Consider the following 11,375-nt stretch of genomic DNA (forward strand, 5'->3'; position numbering starts at 1 on the left):
GAGATGAAGAGACACATAGAACAAGCATAACTCACAATAACCGAATTACACACCACAGATAGTTTAGATCGTTTCCAACTTTCATTATCCTGAACTCGCGTAACAAATATGGTTGGGTGCTAGGGTAATCCCAGCAGTACATACAGCTTTGGCTGTTGTACCCTGGAAAACAGACGGGCTCATGGAGGTGGCCTGAAACCTGTTTTAAAGGACCTATGTTTAACAGAAATTCTCAGCCACACCAGAAACTATAGTTTGTTCAATCTTGTGGTTAAGAATGTGCTGATGGTTTCGGGTGATCAAGACGGGTTCATCGAGTAAAGGACTGTACAAGAAGACACGACTTGGAGCATTGGTGGTGATGCTTGGGTCTCGGTCAATACGATCTAAATGATGTGAATGTGTTACCGATGCGGTTTCAGCATGATGATTAACTCGACTCCTGCCCAGTTTCAACTTGTTTCAAGAATTAGCTATTGGAGCACAAGTCGAAGTCCTCGGTATGAATTAAGATATGTACATATGTTATATTTCATATTATTCTCGTTTAGATTTGTATATATATATTAATTACGATTCCCAAATGTATAAAGAAAGTATCTTTATTTGTTTTATTAATATTATTTAATAAAATCGTGACTCATTTCTTACCCTAAATTCTCTTTAAGTTATGATGGTAGAGGCGGCTTTTCAAACGCCTATAAGAACATAGAGAAGAATTATAATGAAACGTCTAAAACTGTTCAAAAGCATCTGAATACAATACACTGAGATTTTGAACGAGCCGTAGTACGACTACACATAGATTTTTTAATTAATTAATTAATTACAACCTACATCGAAACGGCCTACAGCCTAAACAAGAAATTTCAAGAGGTGTGTTTTTGACTATTAACTTGTTAATTTTTTTTTTGCCGTATTAATTGTTTATTGGATTATATCGAAACAGAAGGCAAGCGGGCAACAAGCTGCGCCGCTACCCCTTTTTGAATCGCAAAACCCAATCTTTTAAAAACTATATTTGCTGATCTTGGAGTCATAACAATACTATGCATGACCCGCTGAACACGGGTAAATAGCTCCACAGCTTCAGGCGTGAGGAAACCAAAAGTGTCAAAAGCAAAAGGAATAAATACATGTTGGTTGTCAAGACACGCTTTTTCATGTTTTGCCACCTTACCTGAAGCAGCTTTTAATGCGGCTTGACCGACCGCGAAACCACTACTCCCTAAGCCCACCAAAGGAGAAACCCCTGTTAAATCCACACACACGTGTTTCCCTCCTATCCATCCAAACACCAAAATGTCAGCCGGTCGAAGAGATGATCTTCCCTCCGACGGGTCAGTCAGGAAATTCACAGGTGCTTCTTTCTTAACAGAAATTCCAGCTCGCCTGAATATATCAAAGAGCACATCCCTAACCAGATCGTGTCGGTACTTGAATCCCGGGAGCTCTTTACAGTGCACCGCGTGCTCCCCATATGAGTCTAAACACGCTTTACGACAAACAGGACATATCTCATCAACCGGAAATAGAGGAATCATAAGGCGATACTTAAGGATACTACGATACTCCACTGGAGACATATGCTGGCCTAATCCATCTATAGGGATAGCAAGAAGAAAATCTTGAACATGTGGTGCTTGTAGACACTCAAAAATGGGTTTTTGTCTACTTGTTAAGTTGTACCAATAAAAGACTGCTTACTATATAGTCTTATTTGGCAGTAAATAAACAATTATGAGAATATAATTTCTTCTATTTGTCTTTTTTTTAATAGGTATGGTGATCATGAGGAGATCAAGTCGAAAGCCTATGCATAATAAGTTGGATCTTAATTGTAAACACTTTATTTTGAAATCTTATAGTGGAGGTGGAAGAAAAAACCGGTTTGGACCGGCGAAGTGGTTTCTAACCGACAAAACTTTGTAACCGATTTGACCCAAAGCGAGTCGGTTCCCGACCTATCCCGGCAGTTTGGCACCAGTTTAGAGATTCGAGATGTAAAACTGATTCAGAGAGAGCCGGCCATGACTTGGTCATCACTTGTGAGTACGAGGTAGATCAAGAACTGTTATAAATAACAGTATTAAACATCTAGAAACTTCAGCATTCAGAACGGATCCACAATGGTCGAACTGGGATACAGAAACACCACTTGAATTATGAATAGAAATACAACCGGTCACTTGAAAAGAGAAAACACAGAAGAAAACATCTTTTAATTCATAAGCACACACCCCTCAACATTTAAAGTTCATTACATAAAAAGGAAAGAAAACAAACTAAACCTTAGGTAAACTGGAAAGTAAAGTACAACTAAAAAGCAAAAGGCACAACTATAAAAGGGTCGACGAGGAGTGATTCATACTTGTATGGGAGCCTTCAACCGCCACCATGGATATCCGATCCGACCTGTTCCAGAGATGTCTATCAAGAACATCACAATTTGCTAAGAAGACGGCTCAAACGTTATAGCAAGTTCATTAAAGCACGCACTTAAAAGTCTTTGATATCGCAATCCGTCTTCACACAATCTGTTATTTTATTCATTACATTGTCGGCCTCGGCACACAAAGTAGAAAAAGATGGTCAAATGGCAGCCCTGATTAATGCAGGCAACTCTCTCAGTAACTTTTTAATCCGATTCAACTTCGAAATGATGTCAGAAGCCTTTTCTTTCCCTTTCTCAATCTGCACACTTAAATGTTTCCAACAGCTCTCAATGTCAATATGTGCCTTCCCAACTTCATCCATCTTTACCATTTTGGTCCCCATACTAGCGTTCTCATGCTTTAGCAGCGCCCGTAAATCTTTAATTAGCTCTTGGGCCAACTTAGTCTTGTTCATAGCTCTAACCTCCTGCAGTGTTTCCATGATATTAAAAGATTGGGATAATACCACAAAAAACCAACCAACTTTCTGTTTTTGTTCACAAAAGTCTCCCAACTCAACTTTTGCATATAAAAGTCCCTTAACTTGTTAATTTTAAACATAAATGTGAAATTTAAAAAAAAAACCTATAACCGGTGCAACCGGTTACCTTGATTTTTATTTATTAAAGAAAGCCTTTTAACCCAATCATATAAACTATCAAACAAAGATATTAAACCCTAGGAAAAAAAAACTAAAGCGGCACTCATGATACAACGAACGATCGAATAAATCTCCCCCATCAGGACGACGATCGAACTAATCTTCCCTACCAGGACTACTTTCAATCGATTTGAGGTGCGTAATTGAAAAAGAAATCAATAAATATATTTGAAATCAAATCATCATTGTTTAATATTGTTGTTTGATATTGTGGCTTATTTTTATGCAATTCCGTGTAGTATTATGGATTTATGGCAGTTCCTAATATGTACTTTAGACAACTCATTGCAAGACCTTTCGTTAAAATAAGAGACATGCAAGCAGATATATTGCATGACTACATGGTCAAAGTTAGTAGAGGTCAATGTACTCGGGCAAAACTTATTGCGAATGACGAAATAGAAGGTGGGTTGAAAGAACACTATGCTAGGATATGGGACTTTGCACATGAGATTTTAAGATCCAATCCTGGAAGTTCTGTAAAAGTGGAAGTGAATGGCATGCCAGATGGAAGTAATTTTTTTAGCAGAATTTACATATGCTTCAAAGCTTTAAAAGAAGGTTGGGTTTCATGTAGGAATGTAATAGGCCTAGATGGAACATTTTTAAAAGGATTATGTAAAGGAGAACTTCTAACAGCAATGGGTCGGGAAGCAAATAACCAGATTTATCCCATAGCTTGGGTTGTTGTGGAAGTAGAGAACAAAAAGAAGCATAATGGGGTAGAATTTAGGAATCTATTTTGGGCAGCATCCAAAACGACTCTCGAGCATGAATTTCTCTCTATATTGGATAAAATTAAATCTATTAGTATTGAGACTTACGATCATCTAATTGAAAGATACCCAAATACATGGTCTAGGGCTTTCTTTGAAACTGGTAAAGCATGTGAATCTGTTGAGAATGGGATTAGTGAGAGTTTTAATTATGTCATTATGAGTGCTAGAAGAAAACCAATTATTACAATGTTGGAAGAGATTAGAATGTTTATTATGGAGTGGAATTACACAATGAGAAAAAAATTATTGAAGTGGGAAGGTAATGTATGTCCGGCTTCTTGCTTTACATGTTTGGCTGTTTTTGTGTTGTATTTTAGGCCTTTTTTTTGCTGTAATTTTGGGCTGTTCGGGTCCTGCTTCTTTCTTCTTTTTAGTTCTGTTTGGGCTGTTTTCTAGCTGCATCGGGGCTGAATATTTGCTGTATTTTAGGGCTGTTTTTTTTTTTTTTTTTTTTTGAGATTGTTTCTTGCTATTTTTTTGTTACACTTTGGGCTTTTTTGTTGTAACTTTGGCCTATTTATCTGTTGTAGTTTGTAGTTATTAACTTTTTTTGTATGTTTATATCCAGGAAGTGGATTGTTATCTCGAGTGGTGGCAATATGTTTGAGGTACGAGATGGATATGAAGCCTACTCTGTAGATCTTGATAATAGAGAGTGTAGTTGTAGGTTATGGCAAATATCAGGAATACCTTGTTTGCATTCAACAACTGCTATATACTTCATCAACAATGACCCGGAGGAATATGTAAGTGATTGGTTCAAGGTTGAGAAGTTCAAAGAGACCTACAAGCACTATATTAAACAGGTAAATGGAAGCAAGATGTGGAAGTCAACATCTTACATTAAGCCACTTCCTCCAAAAGAGAGAAAAATGCCAGGTAGGCCATCAATTAAAAGAAAGAGACATGAAACTAAAAAGCAAGGAAAGTATAAAACAGTATCAGCTACCGGAAGACACATAACTTGCGGTAACTGTGGGGAGATAGGACATAATGTGAAAACATGCACAAATGAGAAAAAACAAGCACCACCAAAAGAACCCAAGAAAAAAAAGGGAGGCCTCGAACAAGGATGACTAGAGAATGTACCGTTGCAATAGGCGGGAGAGGTGGAAGAGGTAGGAGAGGTGGAAGAGGTGGGAGGGGACATCATATTAAACAAGAAAGCCAAATATTCGATGAAGAACGCCAAGTACTCTAACCGTTTCATACAAATTAGAAAGTAATGGCTTAAGTATGTTTTCCATTTTTTGTTTAGAAAATTGTAAACGCTATCTAAATTGCGGAACCAATATTATTTTGATTGCGATGTTGTTTTTGTTATCTTATCATTTGCTTGAGAGAATATATTTATGGTCACAAGGGAACTAAAAACGAGAAACAAAAAATCCAAGAATAACCATAAAACAAAAAAGGAAAACACAATCAAATGATCATATAACTTACTTATTTATCTATTTTTACATGTGCATCACATTAGCAATGGATAGGCTATTATAGGTTATTTCACATTTATGTTCAAAATTAACAAGTTAAGGGACTTTTATATGCAAAAGTTGAGTTGAGGGACTTTTGTGAACAAAAACAGAAAGTTGGTTGGTTTTTTGTGGTATTATCCCTAAAAGATTTAAAGAAACCATAATGTCACTTACCGTGCCAGTGTGCCACAGATCTCCAAACTAGTTAGGTTGACTTAAGAACGTAACAGATGGGCTCATTTAAGAAATTTAGTGCATACTTGTGTCAAGAATTGAACCATATGATTATCATTGAACAAAGGATTTAGAACCGAATGGCTCATACAAAATATTCAACTACAAGAATATGAACAACATAGGGATGAACCCTAGAATACCAAAGAAGATTAAGAGACTACATTGTTATTGTTGATTGATTTCTTTCCTACAAAAAAGAGCGATCCTTTTATAGCCAAATCAATCCTTGATAGCAGCCAAGCAAGAAAGGAAAGATCAATCCATAATTGATTAGCAACGGTCTAATGCCAGCTAAAGAGAGCAGCAATCTTCAACTGAAAGGAAGAGAAGACGCTTTAGTTTGGGCCGATTAGATGAAGCTCCATTGTGGGCCAATTGGATGAAGGCTTGCCAAGAAGATATGAGCCCCAACAGAGATCCATTACATGAAACATAAATAAGATCCAATTAGAATAATAAAAGAGGATTATAAAATTGAAAGTATATAATGCTATATTTTTAACACCCCCCTCAATTTGAGAATCCGAATATGTCATACATAGATAACTTATTCACCAAAACGTAACTCATGAAAATAAAAACACATCAGAAAACATATTATGTTTGAAGGATGATCATATGGTTATATAACTTTGTGAAGATCATAATTTCTGCCATCATGAACATAAAACATATTAAATTAGCAACACCATATGATTGCAAAAAGAAAAGGATCAGATGTTTTTTTTTTGTTTTTTTTTAAAGACAAAAGGATGTCTCAAGACATATCAACTTCCTGTAACACAAGGAAAGAAAGAAAACGGAAGAACAATCATCTAACAAGAGAGGGAAAAAAATCAAAAATATATTTCATCAGAAAAAAAATAAAAAAACACATGGTTTTTTAAGAACTCAATGCGCATCTAATGATAAGACAAGTGAAGAACTTAAAGACTAATTTTGACATTGTCAAAAAACTTTTACAACTTCACATATAAGATAGAATCACCAGATTCAAGAAACTATCAGATCCATCTGACTAGACAAAAACCACACGACTTTTAGAAATTTGGTAAAAGAAAAGTCACACGACTTTTTAAACTTCAGAACCATGTCTAAAAGACATATGAGGAACATAAAGACTAATTTGACTTGATCAAAAACTTTTACAACTTCACAAGAACTATACCTTGTAAAGAACATAAAGACTAATTCGAATCAAGCAAAAACTTTTACAACCTCACAAATAAAAACGAATCACAAGATTCAATAAAACTACCAGAAACATATCTGATAAGAGAAAAGTCACACGACTTTTAAGAGTTCAGAACCAAGTCTGAAACACAACAGCTGTGAAGAGCTTAAGGACTGATTTGACTTGATCAAAAACTTTTACAACTTGACAAGAGAAACTTTTCTTGTAAAGAACATAAAGACTAATTTGATTCTAGCACAAACTTCAACTTCACAAAAAACGAATCACATGATTCAATAAGCCATCAGAACATATCGAATATAACAATAGTCACACGACTTTTAAAGAGATTTTATAAGATAAAAGTCACATGCATGACTTTTAATATAAAAAAAACTTGTAAAGAACATAAAGACCGTTTGAATAATCAAATCCTTTTACGACTTTACAAAGAATAGAGCACCAAGATTGAAAAAATCCGATAATAATGAGAATCAGATCAACCTCATTAGATAACCATTTTCCAGTCAAGAAAAACTTCTATATGAACCAAAACATTGATTTTGCAACAAGTATCAAAGGATCCTTATGCAAGAGAAAGCACTTAAAGGCTAACAGAACACAATCAAGAATACGCTTGATAAAAATACTGATTAAAAAATGCGTGAACAGCACGATTTAACTAGCCAGATCAGATTATAGACAATAAGACAAGAGTCAAACAAATCATCATGAAAAACAACATGAAAGTAATCTAAAAAGATTTTTCATGATACAAAATAACACCCATCAACACATGGCCATAGTCAAAAGACACTTTTTTTTGAAAAAAATTCTGTTAAATGAAACGAAAATCTTTGGATGCAAAAAGCCATGATACTTTATACAATCCAAATGAAGACCATATAAGCCCAAAAAAAGATTCTTTCTTTTTATTTATTTATTTTTTAATAAACTATTTATTTAATCTTCACTTAGAAAAAACCATTAAAAGAAGTTTAGAGAAAAATATGTAATTTATAATTTAGAACAGGTTTTTCTTTTGTTAAAAGGTTATTTTTTATTATTATTTTTTTTATTAAATTTTATTTATTTATTTTTATATTTTATATATTTTTTTGTATTATTATTATATATACATACATACATATATATATATATATATATATATATATATATGGAACAAATCAATATGTCATAACCAAAAACTTAAAAACTTTTAAATAACCCATGAAGTAGGCCATCCTTGAGGACCACTCAATTGGTGCATAGCAACAAAAGGCACCCACATTTGGGCTTATAGAGAATGGACAACATGGACGTTTAACGAAGATAATTAACCGGAGAGGTGAGAGGCGGAGATAAATTATGCGAAAAAACACTGAACTGGGCTGAAAACCATATTTATAGATGACACAAAAGACAAATTTTTAAACACATTTAAGCCTTTTTTTAACAGCATGATAAGGACCTTAATTTATGAAGAAAGGATTTAGAACCGAATAACATGTCAAGAATTGACAATTGACAATCAACCGAGCCTAAAGCTCTGATACCATGTCAAGAATTGAACCATATGATTATTATTGAACAAAGGATTTAGAACCGAATGGCTCATACAAAATATTCAACTACAAGAATATGAACAACATAGGGATGAACCCTAGAATACCAAAGAAGATTAAGAGACTACATTGATATTGTTGATTGATTTCTTTCCTACAAAAAAGAGCGATCCTTTTATAGCCAAATCAATCCTTGATAGCAGCCTAGCAAGAAAGGAAAGAGCAATCCATAATTGATTAGCAACGATTTAATGCCAGCTAAAGAGAGCAGCAATCTTCAACTGAAAGGAAGAGAAGATGCTTCAGTATGGGCCGATTAGATGAAACTCCATTGTGGGCCAATTGGATGAAGGCTTGCCAAGAAGATATGAGCCCCAACAGAGATCCAATACATGAAACATAAATAAGATCCAATTAGAATAATAAAAGAGGATTATAAAATTGGAAGTATATAATGCTATATTTTTAACAACTTGAATGAGAAGGTTAGGCAATCAGAGCAATAAGTGGAATGTGTGGAAAGATACATGTATATATATATTCTTCATGATGGTGCACGTACCTCAGGAAAAACCATTGTAAAGATGGCACCTGGAGAACCAACAAGCAAATAGTGTTTTACTTCGGTCGACATTACTTCTGGTGGTGTTAGCTCTTCCGGCCCATTAACATAATACGGGTAAATCTTTAAACTCTTTAAGTTGGCAAATGGAGAAGGATGATGTGAGATTAGTTCCACAGATGAAGAAAGAAACTGAAAAAACATATCAAACAATAAGTGAAGATATGAAAATCTATTTCCTTCTTAGTCATGTAAGTAGAGCACTCAAATGGAAGCACTCTCAATGTACTAAAGTTTTATTATTGTTTTATGGAGTCACAAGAGTATCGTCTTCGTTAATATTGAAGATATTTGCTAAAAGTGTATGATAACAGATAAACATTAAGAAACTATACCAGCATACCTTGACGAGATCGAAGTCAAGTGTAAGAAATTTGACACTATGAAGCTTTTGAAATAAACAGACAATTTTATGAGCATTTGCCTTATCTTCAAAGGGACGGTAAGTGCGTATACCCACCTCCTCCAAATGAAGAATATCAGTAGAAAGCTGCAAGGAACTAAAATCACCTTCATACTGCAAGGAGGTGAGGTTAGGTGCTGAAATCAGGTGTATCCCTTGCCCCCAATTATATATGGTGAGATTCTTGAGTTGAGGTGTAAACACATTAACACCCTGTTCACATCTTATAAGCGTTAGATTAGATAGTCCAGGATGAGATATATTGAAACCATGAGATATACTGAAAACGTTCAATCCCATTATTTTGCAATTGTTTTAGGTGAGATTCTTCAAGGTTGCACAGTAAGAGAAAAGACCAGCAGACTTGTCAGTATTGTCGTTATACAATGTAACAGACCGGAGGTTCAATGTTGTTAAAGCTAGCAAATTCCATGTAGATGGCGTCGTAATGGAATTCTTGTAGTAAGAAAACCCATTCAAAGTCAGATTTTTAAGAGACTGAGAAGTAAAGTGAGAAGCAGACTTGTCTCCATCCAAGCAAACAATATTCAGTTCTTGGACATTGTGGGATAATGCATAGTTTAAAACTTTGTTCAAAATTCCTTTGATAAATGCACCGCTAACCCGTCTACAAATAGTGAAGTTGACAGAAGACACGTCCGTTTGATTATTCCGGCCAGACAGTACACCCTTAACAAATTTGGAGAGCTTGGCCAACGTACAAAAATCCTCATCTGAGAAATGAAGATAGGGCATTGAAGTCCAGAGATACCTCCATCTAGATGACAAAGCACTTGTTTCAATTGCTTGTCTAAAGCCAACCGAAGCAAGGATTTTAAAGATAAGAATAAGATCATCGGGCAAGGTGCTTAGTCGATCACCACTATGCTCAAAATCCATTCTCTCCTAACTCTGCCCTGAAAGAAATAAGAATTAACAAACTAAACCACCTCCACTTTTGGATCCAGAAACTGCAATTTGATTGCATGCATAGTTAAGGAAAACTAAAAACTACGAAAACAAAATAACCTTAGAGGCAGTTTAATTTCAGATTCCAAATAGGGCTGTAAACGAGTCGGGCCAGCGTGGGTTCGAGCTTAAACAAGGCAGCTCTGGTCAGCTTGAAATTAAATGAGCCGATCTTGGCTCGGTTACCAAAATGAGCCGGCTCGGCTCATGTGGTTTCAGATAAAGTATTTTTTAGCTCGAGCTACGAGTTTTCTGAACAGCCCTAGTTTTGAATCATCCATTTCTAAACTGGTAGAATTAACATAAAAAAACAAATGTGTTGTCTAATTACAAGTAACAAATTATGTGTATATTTTCAAAGATAAATAGATGAAGCTTGAAGTAGAGGTGTTAATTTAAGCTATGGTAGTTTGTTCGTAACTCATAAATTAACATCATTTTGAAACTAAAATCAAAATCAAAGTGCGCTTGTAAACCTGAAAACCCTAAAGCCGGTTGAGGAGTGTACGCCGTTGGTGCTGCAGGGAGGCTCGTCGGTATGTGTCTACGGCTGGCATACAACTACAATACTTTCAAATTAAATTAGGGATGACAATGTCAACCCCATGTCATAGTGTCATACTCGATCGGTGATATGGGATATATCCATTATTAGTTTTGTAATAATATATGCTTGAGATGTAATCCAATAAATAATTTCTTTAAAAATAGTTTATATATATAAGTTATGAGTTCTAGTCAAAATATATATATATATATATATATATATATATATATATATATATATATATATATATGCTTGAGATTTTCAAGCGCATATATATCTCTTTTTTTTATTCTTTTTCACCATATAGTTTTTAATTTTTGTTCAGAATTCAGGAATTTCTTTTTAATGGGTTTGCTATTTGTGTCGGTTCAAACACATTTCGGGTATTCTAATGTTTATCACAAAATAAATTAACTATAATATAATAACAAAAAATAAACATCATCATTATAAATTAAAAACCACATAATATAAATAAGATGGTCTTTTCAAAAAAAATTTTTAA

General features: G+C 34.6%; 1 pseudogene across 1 annotated transcript; it reads right to left on the bottom strand.

Moving 5' to 3' along the window:
- Positions 1 to 2,372: 2,372 nt before the first annotated feature.
- On the bottom strand, positions 2,373 to 10,362 carry LOC143539378 (putative F-box/FBD/LRR-repeat protein At4g13965; annotated as a pseudogene). The gene is made up of 3 exons (XR_013136428.1): positions 9,295 to 10,362; positions 8,892 to 9,083; positions 2,373 to 2,862 (listed from the first exon to the last, which is right to left on the bottom strand). The product of XR_013136428.1 is annotated as a putative F-box/FBD/LRR-repeat protein At4g13965 (transcript).
- Between the last annotated feature and the right edge of the window lie 1,013 nt (positions 10,363 to 11,375).

The sequence above is a fragment of the Bidens hawaiensis genome, unplaced genomic scaffold (genome assembly GCF_021521415.1).
Source record: "Bidens hawaiensis isolate Kalapana, Puna unplaced genomic scaffold, B.hawaiensis_p1.1 tig00011868_1, whole genome shotgun sequence".
Classification (NCBI taxonomy): Eukaryota; Viridiplantae; Streptophyta; class Magnoliopsida; order Asterales; family Asteraceae; genus Bidens; species Bidens hawaiensis.